This window comes from Cynocephalus volans, chromosome 17 (genome assembly GCF_027409185.1).
Source record: "Cynocephalus volans isolate mCynVol1 chromosome 17, mCynVol1.pri, whole genome shotgun sequence".
NCBI lineage: Eukaryota > Metazoa > Chordata > Mammalia > Dermoptera > Cynocephalidae > Cynocephalus > Cynocephalus volans.
This window is the reverse complement of record NC_084476.1, coordinates 41,493,825-41,521,493: the sequence shown is the minus strand read 5'-3', so window position 1 is coordinate 41,521,493 and position 27,669 is coordinate 41,493,825. Positions and strand designations below refer to the sequence as shown.

The 27,669-nt window shown below is 39.0% G+C and overlaps 1 protein-coding gene across 6 annotated transcripts in view; it reads left to right on the top strand.

Annotated features, from left to right (window-relative positions):
• Positions 1–27,669, top strand: part of RUSC2 (RUN and SH3 domain containing 2) — a 64,667-nt gene that overhangs the window by 9,899 nt on the left and 27,099 nt on the right. For 2 of the 6 annotated variants that reach the window (XM_063082301.1, XM_063082305.1), the window contains exon 1: positions 17,832–17,981. The exons of 3 other annotated variants lie outside the window; for them this stretch is intronic. The gene's annotated coding sequence lies outside the window, so the exon portion shown is untranslated. Of the gene's footprint in view, positions 1–17,831; positions 17,982–19,051; positions 19,432–27,669 lie in introns of those variants that run through there. One more of the 6 variants, XM_063082302.1, reaches the window with a different exon arrangement.

Sequence of the window (27,669 nt, the reverse complement as noted above, 5' to 3'; positions counted from 1 at the left end):
TAGCTGTGTAATAAATTCATTGTTTGAATATGCCATAATTTACTTAACCCAAATGTTGTACATTTTTGGTTTCTTTATATTTAAACAATGCTAAGATTAACAACTTTATTCAAAAATCTTTGTCCATGGCTCTGATAATTTCCTGAGGATAGAATTCTAGAGGTGGAGTTTCTGAGTTAAAGGATTTGGACATTTTTAAGGCTTGAGATATATATTTTTTTCCAAGCTCATTTGGAAGGTTGTACCAAGATATTCTTATACTAGCAAAGCGTGAAATTGCATGTTTTACTTGCCTTCACTGGAATTAACTATTATTATTTTGTCTGATGATTGGTAGGCCAAAGATGGTACTTTATTGTTTTAAAGTTAAACTTTTTTATATGTTCATCAGCTATATTTTATTCTCTCGTCTATGAAATATTTGCTCAATCCTGCCCATTTTACTATTACGATCTTAGTTTTAAGTAAAATAAGAAAGTCTCAGAAGGACAAATACTGCATGACTCCACTTATATGAGGTACCTAAAATAGTCAAAATCATAGAAGCAAAAAGTAGAGTGGTGGTTGCCAGGGAGTGGCAGGAGGGGAAAATGGGGAATTGTTGTTCAGTGGGTGTAAAGTTCCAGTTATACAAGATGAGTAACTTCTAGAGATTTGCTGTACAACATTGTGCTTATGATTAATAATACTGTACTGTATACACTTAAAAATTCATTAAGAGGTTAGATTTTATATTATATGTTCTTACCACAATTTTTTAAAAAATCTTAGTTTTTAGTTATCAATTTACATAAGTTCTTTACATATTTAGGGATATTGGCTTTTGTTACATTCGTGGCAAATATTTGTTAGCCTTTTAATTTTTTTAATATTTTTGACGCATATTCATAGAATTTTATAACTTCGATGTGGTTAAATCTTTAACTTCAGTACTTCTTTCAGCAAATACCCTAAGAGTCTATGTCCTGAGTCTGAGACTGTTGGGCTCAGATCTCCCTGAGGAGCTCTCTTTGTGTACATTCTCTTGGACTGAAACCTGTTCTTTGATCCCTCACACATATTTCTACTCTTCCATTAAGAGAACAGTTGTTTGACTTTCTTTCTGAAACCTTTTCTGATTACATCATGCGAATCCGGGTATGATTTCCACTATGCTTTCATTGGCCTTCTCTGGGCTCCATTATAGCAATTAGCACATCGTTTACTTAACTGTAAACTCCATGAGGGCAGGAAAAAAGAGTCTTTTTTTTTTTTTTTTTTTTTTGTCTTTTTCGTGACCGGCACTCAGCCAGTGAGCGCACCCGGCCATTCCTATACAGGATCCGAACCCGTGGCAGGAGCGTCGCTGCGCTCCCAGCGCCGCACTCTCCTCCTGAGTGCGCCACAGGCTCGGCCCAGGAAAAGAGTCTTTGAGTCCAGGGTCTCTCAGGGATCTAGAGAGAACTTGGCCTCTTCCATTTCCTGAAATTCTTCATATATTAAAAAATTTTGAAATCCAAACCAGGATTATAATAATTTTGGTATATTTTAAATATTTACGTTAACAAATTAATCTATTTTAATACAAAATTGACTGTATTTAGGACAAAAACAACATGATCATCTCAGTAGATGTAGAAAAAACACTTGACAAACCCATGATAAAAAACACTCAGCAAACCAGGAGTAAAAGAGAACTTTCTCAGCCTGATAAAGGGAAACTATAAAAAACCTACAGCTAACGTTCTTGATGGTGAAAGACTGAAAGCTTTTCTTCTAAGATCATAATAAAAGAAATATGTCCATTCTCACCACTGCACTGGAAGTTTTAGTGACAGCAATCAGTCAAGAAAAAGAAATAAAAGGTATCCAGATTGGAAGAGAAGAAATAGAACTATTTCTATTTGCAGATGACAGGATCTTGTATATGGAAAATCCTAAGGAATCCACACGAAAACTATTATAACTAATAAACTAGTATAGCAAGATTTTAGGGTGCAAGATCAGTGGTGATAGGCTTTCTTTCAGGGGTGATGAAAATATTCCAAAGTTAGATTGTGGTCATAGTTACACACCTCTGTGAGTATAAGAAAAACTACTGAATTGTACACTTCTTAAAAGGTGAATGTTATGCCATGTGAAATAAACGTCAGTAAAGCTGTTATTTTTTTAAATGACTACATTTACGATTTAATTTGAATAAAAGCATAAAAAGCTAAATTTGAAGCCCTTGGTGAATGTCAGGCTTGGGCCCAAGATCTTCCTGTTTCCTTCCTCTCAACTTGTGATAGGTTCTATTTTCTACTGTATATTCCTGGTGCCTGACACAATGCCTGAGAAATGGTATAAGCTTAATATTTGTAGATTGAATGAATGAATAGTGAATGAATTAATTAACTATGGTAGCCAAACTGACATTAAGACTAGTTCAGCAAATCTACTACGTTTCCAAGGTTTCTTTGCTCTCACCAAAGATCCAATTAATTTAGTAACTTTCATAGAAATTTTAGCTTGGCCTCCAGGATGAGTATAATTTTACCCCTATAAACAAGTTTTAAAGAAGTGCAGAAGACAGGATCATCAGTGATGACTGGTAGACTAGATAGAAGTCTTACAAAAAATATTTATGATGTGAGTTGAACATGAACCAAAGCCTTTAAGTAGGAATTTTAAAAATTAAGATAAATATATAAAAAGAATAAAAAACAACAATAATAACAAATGAAATTTAAATCCCCTATAATCCCACCTGCCTGTCCTTTCTATTTATAAGCATATGTAAATTTTTCAGGGATATAATTGTAGGATTAAAATTATTTTGTATTGTCCTTTCTTTTAATTAACTTTATTTTGAAAGCATTCGCTCATGCTGCTATGTAGACTTTATGCTTTAATGGCTTAGTGTATTACATTCATTTGTTCAAGTGCCTTCGCTGATAGTCCCTTAACTGCATTAAAAATTCACTGATACTATAATCATTCTTTAAAATATATACTTACTTGGGCCGGACCTGTGGCTCACTCGGAAGAGTGTGGCGCTGGGAGCGCCGCGGCTGCAGGTTCGGATCCTATATAGGGATGGCCGGTGCGCTCACTGGCTGAGCGCAGCGCGGGCGACACCAAGCCAGGGGTTACGATCCCCTTACCGGTCACAAAAAAAAAAAAAAAAAAAAAATGTGTGTGTATATGTATGTGTATATATATATATACACTTACTTGGTAAAATCCCGGTGGTGAATGAACATAATAAGGGGTTATCCCTTACCTTCTCTGTGTCTGTACTCAAACAGCTAAGCTTTGTTGGAGAAAATTATATAGCCCAGCAGACTTAGTATCATTTTAAATTCATCATCACCAAACTTACGTTGGCAGCAATCTTACTATATTTCTCTAATAAGGTTCCTCCTGTACTCCTTGCAATAAATATTTCATACTTTCATTACTCTCTTCAACCTCTTACCCTTCCTTTCTCCATCCATATGCTGTTGATTTTCTTGACTCATTTACCTTGGGGAAAAAAGGGAAGCCATCGAACATGAACTCTCACACTTCCTACAACCAATCTGCAAATATGTCTACAGCCACCTTCTCTCTAATTAGAAAAAGTATCCCACCTTCTAACAAAGACTAAGTAATCTCTCCCTGGTACTCTGGATTGCACACCCTCCTACTTTATCTTTCCAGTCATAGTAGTGCCCTGAAATATACACAATTGGTTGCCTGCCCAACAACTATTTTCCTCTTCCTCCTTTGAAAAGAACAGCGTTTGTTTAGATATCCACCTTCCTTACCATATGCCTCTGACTGTTAACGTATCTACGTGTAGTGGTTGAAATGGTAATGACAGCCGTGTTCTGACCTAAGGTTTGCAGATCTAAATGACATGTTGAACCTTTGAATTAACTAACCCCACAGTAACTCGTCTCTGGTCTTCTTGATAAGTAATGGCAATAAATTTCTTCTATTGTTTAAACCACTCTGAGATTGTTTTTTATGTCCATACAGGAGCAATTATCAGACCTAAATTATACACTTTTTAAGCCACCCCATATAACCCTATATTCTCAGTAAAAGCACCATGATTGCTATGCAAATGGAACTTCATGACAATTATTCTCATGCCACCTCACTCCCACCTAACCCTTTTGATCTGTTTGCTGCTCCTAAGTTCAACCTGTATAGAAATTCCGGAGCCACTTCTGCTTCTCAGGGATGTTGCTTCCTCATTTGATCCCTCCCTTTTCTAAACCTTCAACACTAGGGGAGACAAAAATAAATAAAGAAAAGAAAGAATACAAGTACATTTCCCAGAACTTAAGCACATGAGTCTCCAAATTGAAAGGGCCCACTGAGTGCCCAGCACAACAAATAGAAATAACCTATGCAGTATGCCTCATCCAAAAATTTGGAACACCAAGGATATGGAGAAATTTCAGAACTCTTATTTATTTATTTGTTTTTAATTAATTAATTTATTTATTACAAATATTCATGAGATACAAAGCTGATTATCCCCCCTCCTGTCCATGATGTGGGGGCCAGATTCATACTGGGGGCATATCCATTACCAGAAATTACTTTTGTACCCTTTGTCTCCTTCCAGTTATCCCCCAACCTCCCACCTCTTCGCCCTCTCCCCTCAACTCCAATTTGTAGCCCTAGGAATAGTCCCTCCCTCTGTTGGATCATGGCACTACTACTGTGGTCTTTCTTTTTTGCCTTCCTTTCTCTCTTAGCTCCCACATATGAGTGAGCACATGCGGTATTTATCCCTCTGCTTTGCCTGTTTCACTCAACATAAGTTTCTCCATGTTCATCCATGTTGTTGCAAATGGGAGTATTTCATTCTTTTTTATGGCAGAATAGTATTCCATAGTGTATATATACCACAGTTTCCTTATTCAATCATCCATCGATGGACATTTAGGTTGGTTCCATATCTTGGCTATTGTAAACAGAGCTGCAATAAACATGGGAGTGCAGGTATCCCTTCTACATGATGATTTTCATTCCTCTGGATATATACCCAGAAGAGGGATTCCTGGATCATATGGAAGATCTATCTGTAGTTGTTTGAGAAGCCTCCAAATTGTTTTCCAAAGTGGTTGTACTAATTTACAGTCCCACCAGCAGTGCAGTAGTGTTCCCTTCTCTCCACACCCTCGCCAGTATTTGTTATTCACCTTCTTTTTGATCATAGCCAGTCTAACTGGAGTGAGATGGTAACTCAATGTGATTTTAATTTGCATTTCCCTGATGACTAGTGATGTTGAGCATTTTTTCTTGCATCCATTGGCCATTTGTATGTCTTCCTTTGAAAAATGTCTATTCAGCTCCTTTGCCCAATTTTTAATTTGGTCATTTATTTTTTTACTGTATAATTGCTTGAGTTCTATGTATATTCTGGATATTAGTCACTTGCCAGATGCATAGTGAGCAATAATTTTTTCCCACTCTGTAGGTTGTCTTTTCATTCTGTTGATTGTTTCTTTTGCTGTGCAGAAACTTTTTAGATTGATATAGTCCCATTTGTTTATTTTTTCTTTTTCTGCTTGTGCTTTTGGGCTCATGTTCATAAAGCCTGTGCCCTGACCTAACTACTGAAGTGTTTCACCTATATTTTCCCTTAGTAATTTTACAGTTTGGGATCTTATACCTAGGTCTTTAATTGATTTTGAGTTGATTTTAGTGTATGGTGAGAGATGCATATCTAGTTTCACTCTTCTGCATATGGATATCCAGTTTTCCCAGCACCACTTGTTGAAGAGTCAGTCTTTTCCCCAATTTAGATTTTTGTTGCCTTTGTCTAATATGAGATGCCTATAAGCCTGAGGAGTGATTTCTGGGTTCTCAATTCTACTCCACTGGTCTGAATGTCTATTTTTATACCAGTACCATGCTGTTTTGGTTACAACAGCTTTGTAGTATAATTTGAAGTCAGGCAGGGTTATGCCTCTGGCTTTGTTTTTTTTTGCTCAGGATTGTTTGGCTATTTGGGATCTTTTGTTTTTCCATGTGAAAGGTAAGATTGTTTTTTCCATTTCTGTGAAGAATGTCATTGGTATTTTGATGGGGATTGCATTGAATCTATAGATCACTTTGTGTAGTATAGACATTTTCACAATGTTAATTCTTCCAATCCAAGAACATGGAATATCTTTCCATCTTTTTGCGTCTTTAATTTCTTTCAGAAGTGTTTTGTAATTCTTATTGTAGAGGTCTTTCACCTCCTTAGTTAAATTGATCCCTAGGTATTGTATTTTTTTGGTGACAATTGTAAATGGGCTTACTTTCTTAATTTCTCTTTCTGTTAATTCATTATTTGAGTATATAAATGCTACTGATTTGGGGGCATTTATTTTGTATCCTGCAACATTACTGAAGTTATTAACCAGCTCTAGGAGTTTTTTGATAGAGTCTTTAGGTTTTTCTATATATAGTATCATGTCATCTGCAAATAGGGAAAGTTTTACATCATCTTTTCCAATCTGGATTCCCTTTATTTCTTTCTCTTGCCTGATTGCTGTAGCTAGTACCTCCAGTACTATGTTGAATAGAAGTGGTGAGAGTGGACATCCTTGTCTTGTTCCTGTTCCTAAGGGGGAGGCCTTCAATTTTTCCCCACTCAGAATAATACTGGTGGTGGGCTTATCATAAATGGCTTTTATTGTGTTAAGATATTTTCCTTCTATACCTAATTTGTTGAGAGTCTTTATCATGAAGGAATGTTGAATTTTGTCAAATGCTTTTTCAGCATCTCTTGAGATGATCATATGGTCTTTGTCCTTGAGCTTGTTGATATGATGTATCATATTTATTGACTTTAGTATGTTGAACCATCCTTGTGTCCCTGGGATGAATCCCACTTGATCATAGTGTATAATTCTTTTAATATGTTGCTGTATTCTAATTGCTAATATTTTGTTGAGGATTTTAGCATCTAGGTTCATCAAGGATATTGGCCTGTAATTTTCTTTTTTTGTTGTGTCTTTATCTGGTTTTGGTATCAGAGTAATGTTGGCCTCATAGAATGGGAGAGTAGCATCTGTTTCAATTATTTGGAACAGTTTCATGAGAATTAGTATTAACTCCTCTTTAGAAGTTTGATAGAATTCAGCTGTAAAGCCATCCAGACCTGGATTTTTTTTGTTGGAAGATTGCTAATTACCGCTTCAATCTCCTTGCTTGTTATTGGTCTGTTCAGGTTTTCTTTCTGTTCTTGGTTCAGTCTTGGTAATTTATGTGTCTAAAAACTTATCCATATCTTCCAGATTTTCAAATTTGTTGTTTATAATAGTCTCCAATGATTCTTTGTATTTCTGTGGTGTCAGTTGTAATGTCTACCTTTTCGTTTCTGATTTTTGTTATTTGGGTCTTCTCTCTTCTTTTTTTTTTTTTTTTTTTTTTGTTAATCTAGCTAATGGTGTGTCTATTTTGTTTATCTTCTCAAAAAACCAACTGTTAGTTTTGTTGATCTTTTCTGTTGTTTTTTGGGTCTCTATTTCATTTAGTTCTGCTCTGATTTTAATTATTTCTTTCCGTCTACTGCGTTTAGGTTTGGATTGTTGTTGTTTTTCAAGTTCTTTGAGGTGTAGCGTTAGGTCATTTATTTGGAGTCTTTCCATTTTTTTGATATAAGCATTTACTGCAATAAATTTGCCTCTTAGTACTGCTTTTGCAGTATCCCACAAGTTTTGGTATGATGTATCTTTATTTTCATTAGTTTCTAGAAATTTTTTGATTTCCTGCAGAACTCTTATTTTTAAAAAAAAAAGGTTACATGCAAATATCAGGAATCAGAATGGCGTTGGACTCAGCAATACTGGTATCTAATTAGTAGATAATGAAACAGTGCTTTCATTTCTGAGAGAAATTTATTTCTAGCCTAGGATTTTATACACAGCTAAATTATCATTTGTGAAAGTTTTAAAAATATACTTTCAGGCATGCATTTCAAAAATGTTCCCGCTGCATATCCTTTGTTAGGAAGCTACTACAGCAAAATGAGAACGTAAACAAGAAAAAGGCATCATGGGATCTAGAACACAAAGCAATTAGCATAGGGGAGAGACAAAGGAAATTCCTAGAATGATGATAAAGAGAAGCCCAGTGTGATAGTGGTGCTGTAAACCCAGAGAAGAGTCAGTTCAGAATGTAGCAGAAGGACAGAATGTTCCAGAAGGAAGATATTCCAGGAAAAAGATAAAAAGGAACCATGTTTGACCATTTGGAAAATTGTATTGGGAGGGATTTTTACAGTTCTTCTAAAGAATTTGGGAAGAATTATGGACAAATATATAGAAAATTAAACAAAAGAGAGTCAAGTATTTAAAAGTTATATTATAAATTTTATAGTAGTAATAAGGGTTCACAGACTATCAAGTCAGAGTAAACACTGGATATTAATTTAACCAGAAATTGTGAAGAAGGTGGGTGTAAAAATGCTAAGTTTTTGTCTTCCATACTAGGAAGCCCAAAGATAATGTTTAAAATGGAAAAATAATTAAATAAGCTTATTATTTAGAAATATGGACATAAATGCCAGTGAAGCTCCTAACAGATTTGAAAGTAGTGCTCTTTGGAGAGCAGCGCAGAGGTGGAAAAGGGTAGACCTGGGATTGCTATTTTTTCATCACAAACTTTGTAGTATAATACAATTTACTTCATAACCGTGTGCACATATTAATTTAATAAAATAAACATTAATTTAAAGATAAATCCCCTGATCCCACATTACCCTCTGGGTACTGTCCCATTTCTTTACTCTTTTTAACAGCCAGCTTTCACTGGCCACCCATGATGTCTTCATTTACTCAATTTCCCATTTACTCTTGAACCTTCTGTCTAACTTCGTTTCCTACTACTCCTCTGAAATTGTTTATGTCAGGATCATCAATGGATTCCACATCATCAAGTATGAGAGACACTTTCAGCCACACTGGCTTTCTTTTCAGATTTTCTAAGATACCAACCACTTTCCTGCCTCAGGACCTTTCACACGTTACTCCCTCTTCTTGGAATGTTGTTCCCCACTTTTCACCTTTTTAACTTCCTTTCAATTCACCTTTCAAGCCTCAGCTTAAACATGATTTTGCCAGAGAGGCCTTCTGTGACCCATCCAGTTTTAATCAGGTCCTCTTAATAACCTATACTTTTTATTCATGGCATTTATCACAGTTTATAGTTATATTTTTATTTGTGTGAGTGTTTGTCTGCTTTCCTCCACTAAATTGTAAGCTCATGACAGCAGGGATAATGTCTCTTCTGTTCACAGCTATATTCCTAGCAATAATCTCAATTCCTAGCCCATAGGGATTTTGCCCAAAGATTGAATTAATAGCCCTTGGAAGAGGAGTTGAGGTAGGGCCTAGAATTAGATCACTGGTTGTAGGAATTAGAATAGAGGATAGACTAGAGAGACTTCTAAAACAGAAGTTATGGGACTTGGGGAGGATCACACGGTGTACATGTCTGGAAATAATTAGAACTTTTAAGGAGAATCTTGTTAGCCCATAAGTGAGCAGTTCAGGTAGTCATGTACCTGTGTCATTGTGTGGGAAATTCTTGATTTCATGAAAACTTACATATTCACTCTAACCTTTCGATGTTTTCCCTTGGGATGTTTCCTGGGACAGAGACACTTTACAACTTACACAGGGACAAAGAACAGAGACATGAAGAAAGGTTAAAGAATTTGCGGTAGTGTGCCTATTGAAAAGAAACCACTGGCTGTGACAGTGACATGGTTCCCTATTGTTAATTGGTAAATTGAACAGTTGTACAGCCTCAAAAAGGCAATAGGAAGGATTTGGGTTCAAGAAAAGAAGAGGTGATTCCTGATTCGCAGATATTATAGTTGTGATTTATTGAACCCTCAGTACATACCAGTCCTAAATGATGTCTTCTCTGTAACTCCTATCACCGTCCTGTGAGAGAGGTATTATTATCCTCATTTTCAAACAAAACTAAGGCTGAGGGGGGATCAAATAATTTGCCTGGTGCTACGGAATTATTCCTTAAGAGCAGAGTTGTATACCCACTTTTTCTTAGCTCTGTACATTGACCAAAAAAGAAGTAAAAATGAATGGCTTGAAGCTGGAAAGAGCAATCAGGATTCTATTTCTTCGTTAAAATGGATGGTAGTTTGTTAGCTGAAGTGAGTTCCTATGCCTTAAATAAAAATATGTAAGGTAAATAGGGACTGAACTCCAGCAAAATGAATGGAAATAAAAGTGGAGCTCAACTGAGAGCAGGTTATTGACAGGTTCTACTGACTTTTCAAGGGCCAGAGTTTTCAGTTCAAACATACAATTTTAGTTGCTAATACAGTACAAATTCGACCCAATTTAATAAATATGCTAATTGTCCTCCGTGGACAGAGCTGGCTTTTATGATTTAGCTGTCTTTCCTGTCAGTGCAGCACATTCCAAAGGCCTACTTAATAGTTTGTGTGGTCATAGTTAGCTATTTGTTTGGTCTCCCTGGGTGAACTATAAGCTCAACAAAGGCAGGCACCAGGTCTGTTTTGTTCATGTGGTACAACACCTGGCATTTTGTAGATGTTCAGTTCATATTTATTGACTAATTCATCTAGTCCTTGGGCAAGACTTTGGCATCTAAGGTTTTCAGGACCACAATTGAATTCCTTCATACATTTGTCTAAAGCAGGAAAGGAAACCCTTCCGAAGCCCTGTTGATGTGCTGCTGGATTGGGCTGTTAGCTTCCCCAGGTCCTGCCTCCTTTGGGTGGGGCCCCACAGTCTTGAGGCCAGATGGATGTGTTTTTGGCAAAGGACTTGTCCTTATTCTGAGATTTTAACTATAAATGGATTGTGCTATTTCCTGTTCCCATGTGAACTCAGTGTGGCCACAGCTGGCAGTGGAAACAGTTTCTCCCTTCTCTGCTAGAACCTCCCTACCTCTACCCTGAAATGGCTCCAGCATAGGTTGGCCGAGCAGGAAATTCCAAACCCTTTTCCTGAAGCTCTGAACAGCTTGAGGAGTCTGTCCAGATGGAGTTGGAAAAGCTCCCAGTGAGGGGAGCTGAGTCTTATGCAACTTTATAGACTGCCCTTCTTAGGAAAAAACAAACTGTTCCTCAGCTAATGCTGGACTTTTGGAGACACATCCAGCATTCTTTCCTAGTTGCTCAGTAGCCACCATTGGAAGCTGCTAACAGGGCAGAGGTGAAGACTGGTGAGGTGAAGGGGGAAAGATAGGAAGAAAGAGGGAGGGAGGGACATCTGTCATTCTGGCTGGAACATGCTGTGCTGGTTCTCATGCTACAGCTCCCACTGGCAGTAGAGGAACTGCTAGTCCTGCTGCATACTCCCCCTGCACATTCCAGACTGCACAAGCCAACAACTGCATTCCCTATGTCCTCCTCAGCACTTTATACCCCAACAAGGAGGACTAGAACTAAGCATGTGTGAAGATACCCACAGCTATAATGAATCACATTCTGCTCTGGAGAAAGAAATTTTTCCAATTTAGTTTGGTGAAGATTCAGTTCCTCCTTAGTTCAATTCAGTAAACATTTTAAGCAGCTACCATGTGCCCCGCTTTAGGCTGCATTGAGTGACTACAAAGATGAAGACAACAATTTTGATCCTTAGGAAAGAGGACATGTATGTATATAAGTAGTTACAATATACATCCTTGCTTTATAATCCTTAGTGCTGAATGTAATTCTTATATTCTTAACTTTTCTATAGAGATAACCATCAGATTTATGCTGACCTGTAAATTAATGTGTTAGTTAAAGATAAACAAAACTACAGGAAGATCTGCCCTCTTCAGGTGTGCCTGTTATTTTACTAAATTATTCATGAAAGGGTCAGGCACAAGTTTCAAGGCTATTCTCATCTTAATTGTTTTTATTCACATAATTTTCTCAAGCTAATATAAAACATTTTAGAACTATGACTGTAACTTGAATCTTTTAAAGTAACATTTAGTTTTCTCAGTGAATTATAATTTGCCCTAGTACATAGCTGTAGCTTGTGCTTCTTCCCTAAAATAAGGTGTCGGCACTCAGTAGGCACTCAATAAACACTGTCCCGGTGAAGGTATCTTGTCCTCTTTTGGTCCATAAGTGAGTAGTCTCTCATGTCTCCTGTGCTGATATGCTCCATGAGGCCCAGGCTTCCAGGCCTGTAAGAATCCCAGAATGGCCCCCATCAGCCCACTTCCTGCTAGAAAACTCAGAAATTACAGATAAACAAAAGGAAGAAAATGTGTACGTTTTTAAAATTAAAAATGGAATCATACTGTGAGTTGTACTTTGTAAATTGCTTTATTAAAGAAAAAACTGTGTCATGGACATAGTTTCATCTCAACAACTATTCTAATACTACATTTTTTTTTTTTTTTTAAAGATGGCAGGTAAGGGGATCTTAACCCTTGACTTGGTGTTGTCAGCACCACACTCACCCAGTGAGCGAACCGGCCATCCCTATATAGGATCCGAACCCATGGCCTTGGTGTTATCAGCACCGCACTCTACCGAGTGAGCCACGGGCCGGCCCTTAACACTACATTTTTAAAAATGTTTTGTAGAGTATTTCATTACATGGATTGCATCATAATCTATTTAACCAGTTCACTAATGAGGGAGCATTTAGAATTATCTTAAAAATTTTTTGCTTTTATAAACAGTGCTTCACTAAGCAACCTTATGTATAGAACAGTGTGCTTTTATAATGTTAATTCTTTTAAATACATTTCATGGGAGTAGACTACAGAGTTTGCTTATTTCAAATTTTGCTACATATTGCTTGGCTGCCCTCTTGAAAATCTCATTCATTCATTTGAAAATATTAATCTACTATGTATGCCAGATACTTCTAGGTTCTGAGGATATGATAGTAAATAATGGTAGACAGGGTTCCTGCCCCATGGAGCTTGCTGTTTAGTGTTAGAAACCAAATAAACAGGGCTGGCCAGTTAGCTCAGTTGGCCTAGAGCACAGCTTTGTAACACCAAGGTGCTTTGGAAGCATACAGCCAGCGAACATAATGTAGTCTAGGAAGAGTCATTAAACTTGTGGTATTTTAGCTGAAAACATGAAGGATGATTAGGAGTCAGACAAATAGAGGGGCAGTGTTCCAATCAGTTCAGAGGCGATGGTATGACAGCAGGGCAAAAGATGAGACTGAAGGGGTAAGTTATGAAGGGCAGAGTATACCTTTAGGGAGTTTGGAAAGCCTTTGAAGGGTGTCTAAACAAGAGGGTGATGTTGTAAATAGACTTCATTTTCAAAGGATGACTCTGGGGAGGGAGACCAGGTTAGAGGTTGATGTAGGAATTCAGACAAGTGGTAAGTATAGGCTGGTCTTCAGCAGCAGTAGGGATGGAGAAGGGTGGGAAAAATCAATAATACTTGATGGTTTGGGGATGTGGTAGGATGTATAAAGTAGAAATAAATATGAGTAACAGAAACCCAAAATCAGTGACTTAAATAAGATGGAAGTTTATTTCTTTCTCAATAACAAAAGTCCAGAGGTTCACGGTCTTGGGCTGGTATGGCAGCTGCACAGTCGTTAGAGACCCAGGCCCCTTCCAGTGTTTTGATCGGCCATCCATAGGCCATCTTTATGGTCCAAGATGGCTCACTGTAGCTCTAGTCGTCACACCTACCTTCCTAGCAGCAGGGTGGAGGAAGGGAGGGAGAAGGATGCGCCCTATTCCTCGTAAAGAGACAACCCAGAAGTCCCACACAACACTTCTGCAATAACTTTGTCAAACAGTCACTCTACCTGCAAAGGTAATGGAAATGTAGAATTTTAGTTAGGCAGCATTGTACCCAGCTGAATATAAGGGTTCTGTTCATTTGAAAGAGAAAGGGAGAATGGATATTTATTTGATTGGCAACTAATAATCTGGGGCCTGGGAAGGGGGGGAACTAATTCAATTCAGCCAAATTGTTTATAAAACAGCATAGATTACACACAAAGATACACTGTTGAAAAGAGACTTACTTGACCAATAGGCAAAGATTTAATATTAAATCCTGTTTTATTCTTGTTATAAAGAATAAACAAGTATTAGCTCAGATAAGTCCCCAGCTTAAGTAAATATAGCTGTATTGATTTGACCTGAATCACTATCACATGAAATTGTCATGCTTGTGATTTTAAGTACCTTGCTATTCATTAGTACTCAGACTATAGAAAAGGCAGACCAACAGATTGCTGCTATTTAGAACAAAGTCTAAACAGGACCCTCATTAAAGCATTTGCTTATTGTTGTTCTCCACCAGATTAGCAGTGTATCATTCTGGAGAGAGCAAGGGCTTTGGAGTGAGTCAGACAAGAGTTCCAAGCCTAACTCACCTACTTTCTAGCTCTGTGATCTTGGATAGAGTTAATTTCTGCAAGAGCCTCAGTTTCCTCAACTGCAAAATAGGGATAATAATAGCTACTTTGCATGGTTAATTGTGAGATTAGAAATGCATTTATGACAAACATCTAGCACAGTGGTAGCATGGTAGATAATAATAGCTAATATTATTATAAGTATTAGACTTTAGCTATTAGTCATTCGTTTCTTTCTAGCTCATGGTATGTGAGGAGGTAAAACTGTTTGTACATCTTTCTTATCTAGGTTGCTTCTATTGCAGTTTGGTCCCTGTTTACGAAGCCTATAACTCTTTGTGATGGTGCCTAGATTCACAGTCAGCCCTAAGTCTTTGCTCAAAATGAACAAACCCCTACCCTCACACCTTTCATCCATATTTACTATGTCCAAGCCCATCAGTCTGCTGATAGTTTCCCTGCTGTCCCCACCCATACCACATACAGAAGCAGCGAGGGGAGGAGGGAGAGGGATTTGGGGGCCTGAGTGAATCAAATGTGAATTTGGAACCTGAGAGCAGACGAGGGGAAAGGCCTTACTGAGGCATGGGATAGTATTATTAAGCAGAAATAGAAAGATAAAAATGGTTTATGGTTCAGTCTGCACTCCAGTTTGGTAAGGCAGTAAGCTAAATTCCACAGATGCTTTTGAAGTGCTTTATGTGAGGGAAACTAGCTAGTCTGTCAGCTCCAATACAAATAACCTCAAGATTCTTCCTTCACATTCCTCAGTGGCTCCTTAGTGTGGGGGGGGGGCGGGGGGCTGCCTCTGAAATATCTGTATCAGCCCTGTGAGAGAAGGAAAGAGGATCTCTAGGCAGGCCCAACAGAGTCAGAATTTTGAGAAAAAGACTTGGAATAGAGAGGCCTTTAAGGTCTAGAGTTGGAGTCAGCAAATTAAAGCCCATACCAGGGTGTTTTTGTACGACCCACAAACTAAGAATAGTTTTTACATTTTTAAAGGGTTGTGTAAAAAAAAAAAAGAAGTGTATTGTACATTTCAGAATTGCTAAAAGTAAATTTCAAATGTTCTCACAATGAAAAATGATAAGAATTTGAAATGATGGATATGTTAATTAGCTTGATTTAATTATTCCACATTGTATTCATAAACCATAATTATCACTTTGTACCCCATAAATATATACAATTACAAATTGTCAATATACAGTAAAATTTTTAAAAAAGAAAAATATGTGGCAGAACTGTGTGACCTACAAAGACTAACATTTACTGTCCAGCCCTTTACAGAAAGAGTTTGCTAATTCCTGATCCAGAGGCCCCTTCTCTGAAAAGAGGTGGGTCTCACCAGAGACTGCAGGAGGTTTGAACATGTATTTTGAATTCTAGGATAGGCGCTTGTAGAAAAAGAGGTTATCAGCATCAGTGAAGAATAGATTTCTATTTCTCATCTCCATGAGTTCTGGAGACCTAGCAAACTAACCCCAGCCTGAGAGATTGCTGGGCTATAAAGAGTGAATGCTTGTGTTGGGTTTAGAATACAGTATTGCCTTTGTTCTAACTGAGCAGTGGAATACATCCTTCATTAATGTTGCTTTCTCAGGCCTTTTAGGCTAAGTCCAGTAGGTCCTGCTGCTGAATGCTGTATCAGTGGGATACAAACCTCAGATCACTGTCCCAGGCCCAGATGTACGAGAAAATTAGGTTTGTGGCTCCTAGATAGAGCAAGGGGGTGAATGGAGGTTTTTCTTTTTGCTTGCATGTTTCTATCTTCTCTATTACACATTAGTGGTAATTAATGTCTAGGTGAGCAGATTCCTAACTATTTCACCTGTTCCTCAAACCAGAAGTGGAATCATGGGCCTGAAGGAAGGGCACTGCACCTCTGGCCACAGACTAGGCCCGCTTCCCAACATGGCCACCATGACCTGAAAGAAGGACAAGCACAGGAGAAGGCCAGGGCTCTCTACCTATATGCATGGATGACAATTGTATTACTAAAATACTTCAGTCTGAAGACTTTACAGCATTTACATTCCCTGTTACTTATTCTTTATATTTTTCAAATATTTTTCCTTGCCTCAACACCAGAAGGTGGATACAATTAGCCCCTTTTCCAGATAGTAAAGCTAGAGCTTTGAGAGGACAGGTACTCTGTTCCAGATGACTCAGCAAGTCAGAGAGAAAGCCAAGAATGAAAGCAGTGTTCCTACCCTTGGGCTTCCTGCCACTGTCCTGGGCATGGGTAGCTTCCAAATGGAGCTGAGCTCAAACTCCTTTATCAATAGTGATCAAATCTGGTTGTTTCTGAGGCTCCATTGTTGTTCTGATGACCAGGTGGATAAGCCTTGAATGACAGGAAAAAAATGTATTGAACGAGTGGTTCACTGGCCTGCCTTCCTGCCAGCACCCTGGCTCCTCGAGGTGCTGATATGTTACATCGTTGATGATGGTTATGAGTCAGCCACAGGCAGGAAGATGATGGAGTCACTGTTTCTGTGCACTTGGCTGCTTGACTGCTTTCTTTGCACTTCAGCATTCCTACCTGGTGTGTGGTACATTTTTCTCATTCCACAGCAGTCTGCTGTGCACATGGCCCCTCAGGAGGCCAGTCTACATGATGTCTATTGACATCAGCTGCCCAGCTGTCAGCCTCTTTGCACTCCTGTCTGCCTGGTGAGCAAGCAGAAATCTGTGACAGGAGCTGCGTTTCAGGGAGATGAGTGGGATATCCACAGAGTTCCAGATGCTGTTGTCAAAGTGTAAGATCCCCAGGACCCCAATCACTAGGCCTTGGGGGATAAAGAGGCTTTCAGGAAAGATTATCTGGGTAGTGGCTCTTTGCCAGATGAGTGCTTGTTCTTGGTGTTTCTATCCTGTTGTGTCATGTCTAGGAAAGAAACTCTGGTGACACACATTTTCAAGGAATTTGATGTACCTGGTAAAAACTATACAAATCAGTTGAGAACCAGCCTAAGCCATCCTTTTTCTCAAATATTCTATAAGCAGGCTTTTTCTTTACAATGTCAACAGTCACTGCACTAGTCTGGGACTTGTGACTGACAAGACTGAGCTTCTGGTTAGGTGAGTAGCAGTCTTTCCTTGATTTTATTCAGGTCGTTTCAGTGCGACCAATTTGTGCTTGTTTGTATGTATATGTCCTGTCCGAAACAACATATTAGGTCTTTTGTCCAGAGCCTACTTGACTCAGGAGAATGCTGTGAGCAACAGCTTTCAATTTGAGGTTCACCTGGTCCCAGAGATTTGGGACTAAACCACTGGACATATGAAAGCTCTATTTGTTCCCCTTCCCCTTTCCTGTGCCTGTTAATGCTGAACTGTTCAGGAAGGCTTGCTTTCTCCAGAATCCTACTTAGCAACCTGGAGAAGCCTGAGGCCACTCTAGTAGCAGGAAGCTGTCCTAGATTTGGGCAGTAACCAGTAGAACTTGATACTGACGCCAGAGTGTAAAAATAAACACCTCCTACGGTTCTGTCTTAATCCATTGGCATCAGAGTTGCTATTATTAACCCATAGGCCTCACAGGCAGCTGTGATCGGCAGACAACAGCCTGGACAGACCTCTCCTGCCAACTTGGGATCAGACCATTTCTCCTCTTTCCCTACTGGGATCTGATCTGGGGCCCCAGGAGAAGCGCGGTCAGTCTGAGAGCATGCCCTCCAACAGGTAATACTAGAGATGGATTAGTATCTTTGGTTTGTGAGATCCTTGAGGCTCCCAGGTCCAGCCTACCAGTCTAGAGTATAATGGGCACAGGATGACTGGCTCCGTCCTAGTGCAGAGGAGGGAAAAAGGGAACATGGCTGTCTTTCCCTTTCCTTTGACTCTTTTACTGAGATTTTTCCTGCCAGTTTCCTAGACCTGGTGCCTTTAGGTTTCCTGGGAAGTTGGGAAAGGAGAGAGGAAAGGACTCCATTGGTCATCTGCTGAGGATAATAATAGTGACTTATTACCAAGCACTTACCATGTGTCTGGTACTTTACCTACAATATCTTATTTAATTCTGCTTCAAGCCTTTAAGGAAAATATCATGACAGTTTTACAAATGAGGAAGCTGAAGTTTAGTGAGGTTGTGTGACATCCCAGAGTTCCACAGCTGGCAAGTAGTGTGTCATATTTGAATACAGACCTATCTTAATACCAAAGTCCATGTTCTGAGCATTATAGAACCTAGGCCACTGATCCTAAGGACCCAGGCCAGACTCCAGTCACTTGCTTTTTAAGTTCTTTAAGTAAATGAAAACAAAAAAATTACTCTCCCTTTAGTCTTATAACTGAAGCAAATACAAAATTACTGGTACACAGAAATGGTCTTTGCTGCCACCTGCTAGTGAGACAGTCCCAGTGCTTCTACCAAGCATGGTGAGCTAGACTCCAGAGGCTGTCATCTAAATTCTACTGAAAGATAAGGCACTTCCGGGAAAAGGTTTTGACTCTGACTGAAGAGTCTCAGGGACCGTGACTATGCTCAGAACATGGTCAGATGGGAACCTGGTTCCCCAGAGGAACAAGGCTTTGATGGCTTCTGGCAGTCATGCTGAGGGAGGGGGGAGCTTGAATGAAAGGATTTCCTTGAAGGGCAGCTAAGCTTCTCTCCCCTCTGTCTCCTACCCCTACCCTGGCCCCACAACTGGCTTGTGTAATTCAATCTAAGTTTCTTCTCATAGTCTACTTCACTGTGCATATGTGGCCTTTTATTTACAGCTTTGGACAAACTGATTGGATAGTGGCTTACCAGCCTGCATGCTTCAGTCCACTGCCTAGTTGGAGGGTGGAGGGGAGCAGAGAACACTCTGCCCTTGCTTCCTGGAGCTCAGGAGCCAAAAGGAACAGCCAGAGGATAAGCAAGGGTTGACCACGCTGAATAGTCAGGGAGCAGCACAGAGGCCTTTTTCATTCCAGCTAACTTGCTCCTGCAAACACACACTTCAGAGCTGTCCTCCAAGCAAAGCAGGCCATGCTGGGCTTTCCACACCCACCCTGGTACACTGCGTCTGGTCTAGGCTTCCTGCTCCCTTGCTGTTCCCCCAGACCTGGCATTGGGGGGCTTTACCCCATAGGCCTCGTTCACTGCTGCGTTCTCCATCCCCTCATCTGAAGAACTCAGTCTGTCAAGGTAGGAACTAAATCTTTCCTAGTTCTCTACAGTCCTCCTCTCTCCCACTACATCCTCAAAAGAAATAGGATTTATGGCAAATTCTCAATCTCTAGAGACTTATGACTGTGGCAGTTAGAAGCCAGGCACCTGGGAGCATAGATGTGTGTATGTGTCCCTGTGTTCATGTTGAAAGGCAGGAGGGTGAGAGGGAGGGCATTTATTAACACTCTGTATAGGCACTTTCCTTTGGGCTCCAGGGTTTTTTTTGTTGTTGTTATTGCTGTTGGTTTTTGGCAGCCAGCCAGTTCAGGGATCTGAACCCTTGACCGTGGTGTTATTAACACCACGCTCGAACCAACTGAGCTAACTGGCCAGCCCTGGGCTCCAGGTTTTAATTTGGCTTAGTTTGTAATTAGACTTGAAAGAGACCATAAGAGGTCATCTGATTGAGCCCCCTGCCTCCAAACAGGTACTATGAGCCAAGCAAAGAAGGGAATCAAGTGGTTGGCCTAATGGAGAAAGGTCTGCACATGTTAGCTGGATCAGCAGAAGAGAAGAACTTTTTCTCTTTATATGATTCCTTTTGAGCTGAGAGAGACTCTGGGACAAAGCTGTGCTTGTTATTATCAGATTTTTATGGAATAAAGAAAAGCGACCCTTTAAGCTCAGTGAGGGTCAGTGGCTTCTAGCTTATTCTTTTCCTGGGTTTAATTTCCCAGAGCTGCAGTCTCCACTCATTGAATTGGGGCCTCGGTTGCTGTAGGCACTGCTGCTGAGCCTAAGAGGTAAAAGGCTTGGAGCCTGTTGAGAGTCCCACCCTTGGATATTTTCTGTCAATGATTTTTTTAAAAGGTACCTGCATATTTCCAGTTCATATAGGAGGAGATAAACTTGGGGAAAAGAAGGTGTGCCCACACCAGGTGGTCCTAGGAAAGAGCCCATTCTGCTTCAGAGCCGAGCCTCTTCTGGAGTGTTTGTATTTGACTTTTGGGAGTGGACTTTTAACTGAACTTTTCTACAGCATATGTAAGAAGCCAAAAGCCAAGCAAGAGGCTTTTGTGCTTCGAAAGAGGACTCTATATTAGGGAGGCCTAATAAGGAAGCAGCTGGTGTGTCTGGGACAGCCTTCAGGCTAGGCCTCTTTCAGCATACTCCCAGCATGCTGGCTGGCCTCACGTGGAATCCAAAATAACATGATACCAGTGAGGAATGGTGGCCCCCTCAGAGGAGCAGCTACACTCTACCCGGAGAAAAGACAGATGACCTGGGCGTTGGCTGCTATTCCATTTGTGGAATCAGACTCCTGATGCCATAGCCAGGTGCTCTCAGGCATCTAACAACTTGTTTATTCTGTCTTTGCAACTCAGCCCAGACACCCACAGGAATCACTGTTACCACCAGTTCTTAAAGATCCAGATTCTTTCAGCATCTCTCACACATTTCAGCAAGTACTTATCTTGTAGGAAACGCAGAGCCTCCATCTAATCTCATAATCTCATGGCCTGTAAAGACATAGAACCTTGGCGGGAGGGTGCAGGGTAGTTATACAAGCTGACTTTTCTAATTCATGTAGAATGTTTATTTCTGTTCTGGGAAGTTAAGGCTGCTGTTAATAAAGTTAATCAGCATGATTTTATAAACATATTTGATTTGGGAGCCATGAAGAAAGAGAAAGAGAAAAGATGATTTCTGCCAGTGAATCATTTATTTCATTCCCCATATCACCAACCCCCAACAAATCATGCTCAGTCCTGCCTTTGCCTGTGCCCAGAGGATTTCACAATTTCTTTCTCTAAGCCCTAGGGTCCCCTGGAGGTGCCTTTGGGGATCCCCACAGTGGGGAGAGGGAGTTGGAGTGTATAGGGCTTTAGGCCTCCCCTGCTTCAACCAGAGTAGCTCTGTTTTATATACAAGGGCCGAAAAAAAGCTTGAAACCACTGCTGTAATCCTTATCTCATATCCTGAAACATACTTCTTACTGCCCTGGCCCTCTCCAGAGGCATATTGGCAATTATTTTAACAAAATTATGAGCCCCTCAAATTGGACTATTACCCCTAAACATCCAGCACAGTGCCTTATACACAGTAAGAATACAGTCGATGCTTGTGGCTTGATTAATTGGCTCACAAGATGAGATCAATTAATAGCCTAAGGATAATTCTAGATCAGACAAGAGAGTACAGTATATCATAATTTATTTTGATTTGTTATGATTTGAGCATTTCTGAACTTTGCTACTAGAATCAATCACGCAGTCTGAGGTGAAAAGTTGGCCAAAGGTTGTTGCTGGTGTAGAGGACACCTGACTAGGTCGACCCACAAAAAAGTACTTCCTGTTGCTTTCCAAAGAAGAGTGTCCTAAGGTGAAAGGTCAGCAGGGTGACTATTGGGAAAGACCGGGGATGGAAGTACACTAAGATCACATAGTCTTGTCTGTTTTTCAGTACTGCTTGCTTTTGCTAAAAATTATTTGTCTGGACAGTTCCCAAAACTATTCAGTGTCTTGATTGTGGGAAATGAAGATCTTTTTCTCTGCTAAGCTACGCTTATAACAACATCTAAGCTGTTTATCTGCAACTTCCAGTACACATCTGCATATCTTTTGTGGCGGGAGGTGGCTTTTTTAATTTTTAATTAGCTACTATGTTTTATAAAGGTTATAATGTATTTCATTTTTTATAAAGCTAAATATCAGAAAAAGGACATTTAGTGGAAAAACTGGCCAAATTCAAATAAAGTCTGCAAGTTTAGTCAATAACAATGTACTCCATGTTAACGTCTTTGTTTTAACAAATGTACCATGTAAGATGTAAGATGGTAACATTAGGGGAACTCTGAGCTAACTCTGCAACTTTTCTGTAAGTCTAAAATTATTTCAAAATAAATGGTTAACTTTAAAAAATTTATACATAGCAATAAAGGTCTTTCATAATGAAAAAAAAGCATCAAATAGTGCCAAGTCTGGGACAATCTGAGCATCAAAATCAATAATACCAGTAATGGATTATGACACATTGAATTAAAAAAAAAAATCCAAGAGTCCACACTTACACCAAATAAGGAAATGAAGAAAGGAAGGGAAAGGGAAATCTTTTTTATATTAGAATGGCAACTAATAAATATAAAAGGAATAATAGAGAGAAAATCATCATTTTTCGATCATAATAGTGAATAACTGATTCAGACAAGAATCACCAGTGGGTGCTAAAAAGATTGGATGAAAATTTGATGGGGAACAGGATATTTACACAGTCTAAAAGTAAGTCTCCCAATAAATTGCTTATTAATTACAAAGGAGAAAATGGTAACTTTACAGTGGCACATACTATCATAACCAAAAGTTCAAAGTTAGCATCATTAATAAAGTGACAAAATGACCTCATATGTTGTGTTTTGTTTTGGTTTTTCTTTCTCTGCATTGTTTCTGTTTCTGAGACTCCTCTTTTCAGTTTTTATTCGACGCTATTCTTTATGTTGGAGGCTATCCTCAAAAGTTTGTTAACCCTTGGCTACTGATTCATATCTAAGAATAAGGCATTAAAAATTAATTGGAAGTTCTGTGAATGGATAGGCGTAGCAACTGGCAAACTTGACTGGTGGGCAATTGCAACAAGCTGACTTTTCGGTGGGGGACCCCCAGAAGTCTGTATCGGACAGTCTTTTCTTTGGGTAGTTCACTTTCTGCAGAGAAGTAATCTCTCAGGGGTACAGGAGGGATAGATAAGTCTGGCTGTTTTAGTTATTCTCCTGAAATAGGGGAAGGAAGGAGTCTTGTAATCTTCTTGTGGAGATTTTCACGTACTCCCGCAGTTTGCATGCTGTTTTCTTCTGTGCCTTAAGTCCATTCCACTTAAATTTCCCCAGAAAATAAATCTCCAGTTCCCTTAGGGAGCAGGAGATGCTTGGTCTCCTGACAGTGTGGGGTTGGTGGTGGGTACTGAGAACTTGTTGATTTTTCTAGAGATGTTAACCAACATCCCTATTTTTAGCTGCTCAGTACTCTCCCCTATTTTCAGAGGTACTTAGTCTCCAATTCCTGAGCCGTTCCTGGATACTACGAGAATGAATCTGCTTGCTTCTTCATTAGCATCTCCCTTTGTAGGCACTGTTTTTTGTTTCTAATCTTGTTTCCCTTTGTTGTTGTTTTTGTTGAGAGCAATATTTGAGAGATGATGAGGGGATACCTTTACTCCACTTTCTTATAACTTTTAATTTCGTAGGTTCATACCCTGTCTTTGAAATGGTTCATGGAAGATTCTAGTTCTGCTGACACTGCAGCCTACTCACATCCCCAGCAGATTTCTTTCAGACGTTTAAGTTCTTTTTCTTACATCTTAAATCTTTATCTTTCTTTTATTCTTGTTCCTTCTCCTGTTTTCACAAATACACAATACTTCTTACTCTGAACGTATTTTAGTTAACCAGTTTATTTCCACGGCATGGCTTTTTTTTTTTAATGCTACCTTTTAGACAAGTAGCCAGCCCATGTGATAAAGAAAGGATGTTACTCAGTCCCAGCAGGTAGAAGTGCTTTGACATTTTCAGAGTCACGGCCTCCCCAAGAGGGAACATTTAGAACACCAGGTTACAAAGATGCCTAACCTAGCCAGCCAGCAAACTGTCCTCCAGACCCCGAGCATCTCACACACAGTGTTGCCTCTCTGTCTGCCTGTTAGCACCAGCCACCTCTAAAACAAAAACAAACAAAAGCAAAACATAACTAGTATCCCTTGGTTAGATTATTTTCTCTAGAGAGTTAATACTCTAGAGTTCTTTCTTAACTCTTTTGAAGTTTATTCACTAGTCTTCTTTTCTGAAAAATTGCTTAGTAATTTCTTAACTAGGTATAAATTAATTGCATAAACATTTATTGAACAGTTATTATACTTAATAAGATGTGTGCAAAGCAGTGAGAATGGAGATGAAATACATGGTTCTTGATTGTAAATGGCTCAAATTCTGTTTGGGTAAAGCGGACAAGTAAACTAATATAACACATATTTGGTGATAGTGATTTTCACTGAATCTTATGGGCACACAGAAAAAAAATCTGACCCTAAATGTGCATGGAGATGAAAGAGAACATGTTAATTTGAGAAATCACCTAGTTTAATGTAAGGCTAGAGGTAAGGAGAGCACAAAAAGAAGCATGAAAGGTAGGTAGGACCTAGAACATAAAGGGCTTTGTATGTATCACTCAGAAATTTGGATTTTTATCCTAAAGACGATGTGGAGCTACAGAAGAATTTTACACAGGAGAGTGATGAGGTCAGATTTATGCTTAGAAAGACTGTATAGTCCTAGGACAAGTTTAGGAAATAATATAGGTAATGTTCAGGGCTGATTGGTGATTGGGGGTAAGGAAGGAGGGGGAGTTGCGGACGACTTCCAGATCCCTTCTTTGGAAAACTAGTGGATGGTGAGGGTTATATGGGGAGGATCAAGATTGGGATAGTGGCAGGGGTTAGGAGGATGATTAGTTCTGTTTGGGCCTTATCGATTCGAGGTATCGATGGGACATTCAAATGGACATGTCCAAGCAAGTGGTTAAATATATATTTATTTATTTTATTTATTTTTAATTTCTCTCTTTAAAAAAATATATATTTCTCTTTAGGATTTATCTCTCATTTCTCAGTCTCTTTATGGGAACATAAAATTTCTTATTAGTTTAATGGCAGACTCTCTAAAGATTTGTAATTTAATGCCTGTCTCTTCATCTTGAGCCTTCTCCTTTTCCTTGACTCTCGGTCCCTCCTAAGTTATGAGACCAGTCTCCAACAATATACATTCTTATCCATATACAACTGGAAAAGAGGGAGTTCCTAGCATTTTTTAAAGAGTAATAACAACACTTTACATTTCTATAAAACATTTAGTTTACAGAGCACTTTCATACATTGTTTTGAGTAGGCCACTGTTTGATCTCTAGCAGGAGGTAGTCTCCCCTTTGCCTCTATATCTTTTTTTTTACCTAGTGATTCCCAATAAAATAGCCTTTTCCAGGCACAGGAGTGCTCAGTTCATATGTTTTATTTTTATTTATTTATTTATTTATTTTTAAAAAGATGACCGGTAAGGGGATCTCAACCCTTGACTTGGTGTTGTCAGCACCACGCTCAGCCAGTGAGCGAACCAGCCATCCCTATATAGGATCCGAACCCGGGGCCTTGGTGTTATCAGCACCACACTCTCCTGAGTGAGCCACGGGCCGGCCCTATGTTTTATTTTTAACCACTCCTGGATCTCTCTATTGCTCAGGAAGGTCGTCCGGGCAGTCACTGGATTCTGGAGAACACTGGGATTGGAGACTGGAGAAAGGTACCTATATCTAATCTTTTCAGATTTATCCAAGGTTATTATCCCAATTTGGTCAGAGGTGTATAACCTCATTTGTGGGGCTTTTGGGTATTAACCAACATCTTAACACTTGAGAATAATAAATATTACACTCATTGAGTGTTTACAATATGTCAGGCACAAATTCTAAGTGCTCAATAGAATTAATTCATTTAATGTGGTAAGTATTATTTTTTATCATCATTCTACAGGAAATGGGGTCAGGGAAAGGCTAGGTAACTGTCTTAGGACCACACAGCACACCAACAAATATTACATCATCTTGTAACTGTTAAGTTCATTACATTCAAATCAACGAATTTTACTGATATACAATTTAAATCATTACTTGTTACTGATATGTTTTATTCCTAATTGAGATATATTGTACTTCCTGAACCCATGGATTCATATTTTCTATCACTCCTGGAATATTATCTACTATTATCTCTTCAAATATTACCTCTCCTTGATTCTCTACCAGTGATTCTGAATTAGAGGTATGTTAAACTTTCTCATTCCATCTTATCTCTTAACTTCTCTCATTTTTTGTCTCCTTGCCTTTTTGTGTTGTGTTCTGTGTAATTTTGTCAGCTCTATCTTCCAGATCACTAATTCTCACTTCAACTTAGTCTAATCTGCTATTAAATTTGTCCACTGAGTTTTTATTTCAAAAATTATGTTTGTAAATTCTAAAGGTTTCCTTTGGTTCATTTTCAGATCTGCCTGATCATTTCTAATAATCCTTGCTACTTGCTTATATTTGAGATTTTATCCTTTATTTAAAAAATTCACACATAGCTGATTTATATTCTATATCTGACTTTTTTTAATGTAAAGTCTTTACAGTCTTAATCTATTATTTATTGTTTTCTCTGTTATTTACTGATGGTCTCATGCTTCCATGTTTATTTACGATTATTGATTATAAACTAATTTTTGCTTGTTCTTTAATTTTGAGAATCCTGTTGACTTAAGGTGGGAGATATTTTCTTCCATAGAAGATTTGTATCTGCTTCTGCCAAAAGCTGTAGGATACCACCAACCTTGGATCACTTGAGCTTCCTTTAAGGGTCCCAACTTAATGCAGGAGTCTCAGGTTTAGGTCCCTCACCTTTCCAGTGGTCCAAGGCTTGTCATCTTGACTGCAGTGATGCTTTGGGAATTGGCCCACAGGAACACTAGTCCTCTCTCTTGCTTATTCCAAAGCTCATGATTTTTTTCTTTTTGTGGGGGCTGGTAGGCATAACCTCAGAGATTTCCTCTATTTAGTGTGAGCCCTGAAATGCTTTTTAAAATATTTATTATACGGGATCTAGTTTTTTGCTCTAGAAGGGACCCCCTGTAATATCTGTTTACCATTATGCGAGAAGCCAAAGTCTCTCTTATACAATTGGATATCCTACTTTTTTTATTAGCTTATTATCCTTTTTCTATGGCATTAGACTTTCCTTGTAAGCATAATTTTTATGATTCCAGTATATTCTGTTGCTTGGGTAGACGACCATTTAATTAGCCATTTTTCTATTGGATATTTAGAATATTCTCAATTTTTTGATGTTGCAAGTAATACTGCAGTGAACATCATTGTGGAGATAGGAGATAAATCAAGGGGGGGTTGGGATATAATGCAAAAGCATAACTGTTTCTTTGGGGTAAGGCTTGCAAACTCAGATGCCTTACAGGAGCCAGGCAAACAGTGCACATAAGTAAGTGAGCCAGTGGGTCTCGCCGGGTATAAGCAACAATGGGGAGTAGTGGGAACATATCAAACTGAAGGGCACAGGCCCATCTTAAAAGGGCTCTCATTGATTATTACCGTCTAGGAATGAGGACTTAGTGTGGTCAGTTCTTCTGATTTTTCAAGCAAGACAAGCTGGAGGTCTAGATTTTTTTTTTTTTTTTTAGAAATCTCC